Source organism: Coenobita brevimanus, chromosome 70 (assembly GCF_032717465.1).
Source record: "Coenobita brevimanus isolate Jiangsu-jjx chromosome 70, ASM3271746v2, whole genome shotgun sequence".
Taxonomy (NCBI): domain Eukaryota; kingdom Metazoa; phylum Arthropoda; class Malacostraca; order Decapoda; family Coenobitidae; genus Coenobita; species Coenobita brevimanus.
The window spans coordinates 34,008,464-34,009,848 of record NC_137023.1 but is presented as its reverse complement, the minus strand read 5'-3'; the positions used below and the strand labels follow the sequence as shown (position 1 = coordinate 34,009,848).

Below are 1,385 nucleotides of genomic sequence, written 5' to 3'. Positions count from 1 at the left end.
AACAACAGGCTGACTGAGCTCAAGTTTTTTCGCCATTCTGTGGACTTCTCAAGGTTTCCGGAGACACCAGACTGCAACCTTCGGTACATGAATGCAGTAAGGCCACAACGATCCACTTAATTCACTTTGGAGCGATTGTAGAAGACAGAAATAGTCTTAAGAATAAGGCGACCACTGGACAAATTCTCCCTCAAATCGCGAAATCCTGTCCGCGCATGCGCATTAGAGGTCTGACGTCACAGCGTCACTATGGCAACCAAGCAGCTGTCAGATCTACGTAAACTTCAGCGTAACCAGCTGGCCAAGATCAACAAGGATGATTTAACTGACTCCATTTTATCATCTAACACAGAGGATGGTGAACTGTCGAAGATTAATAAGAGACTTGATGTTATGAATGAGGTGAAACTACTGAGAGACATGATTACCTCCCCTGATAGCATACTGAACAAAAACTATACTGAACTCAAGGCTCGGGTCGACAGGCAGGCTGAGATAATGGTGAAGCAACAGCAGTTCTTAGAAGCACTGGACCGAAAAGAGAGAGAGTCGAACATCGTTATTCTCGGCGTGCCTGATGAAAACGAAGCATTGGACGGTGCCACGACAGATGAGGACAAAATCGGCAAGATTTGGTCCCAAATTGGTGTAGCAGGTGTGGGTGGAACACATCGTCGGCTGGGAAACAACGCTTCATCTGGCACCAGGCGCCGCCCTATTTTGTTCACTTTGGCTGATAAGAATCAACGCAGTCTCATCTTGGACAATGCCAGCTGCCTTAAAACCTCTGGGAGTGATTTCAACAGGATTTACGTCAAGAGGGATGTCCACCCGAGTGTCAGGCGGGAGTGAAAGCGACTACGTGAAGCAGAGACGACAGAGAAGGCTCGACCGGAGAATGCAGGACGCACGATTCGTCTTGATACTCGAGAACGGAAGCTGTATAGGGATGCAGATGTAATTGATAGCTGGAACCCTCAGTTTTTTTTGGATCACCACAGCAAGTAAGGAAAATAAACATACTGTCGTGGAATGTAGGTGGAGTACGCACAAAGTTAGAAAAAACAAATGTGCAGCAGATGCTACATAATTATGATGTGATTAGTATTAATGAGGTTAAGACGTCTATGTCAGTGTCATTCCCCGGATATGTGACTTATAGGAGCAAGGTAGTTGGTTCAGCGGAACGGGGTGGAACGGTTGTCTGTATTAAGAACTGGTTATCTACGTTGGTATTTGATACAAGCATTGGAGATCAAGTTTGGATGCAGTTTCGTAACATTGAGGGTGTGTTGTTTGGTTTCTGTTACATTCCTCCATGTGACTCCCCGTATTACTCCCACGACTTATTTGCCTCAATCCAAGTAAAAGTAAATTCTAGGTAC

At 45.5% G+C, this 1,385-nt stretch overlaps 1 pseudogene; it reads left to right on the top strand.

Annotated features, from left to right (window-relative positions):
- Positions 1-249: 249 nt before the first annotated feature.
- The window catches only part of LOC145406412 (uncharacterized), a 36,151-nt pseudogene continuing 35,015 nt past the window's right edge, over positions 250-1,385 (top strand).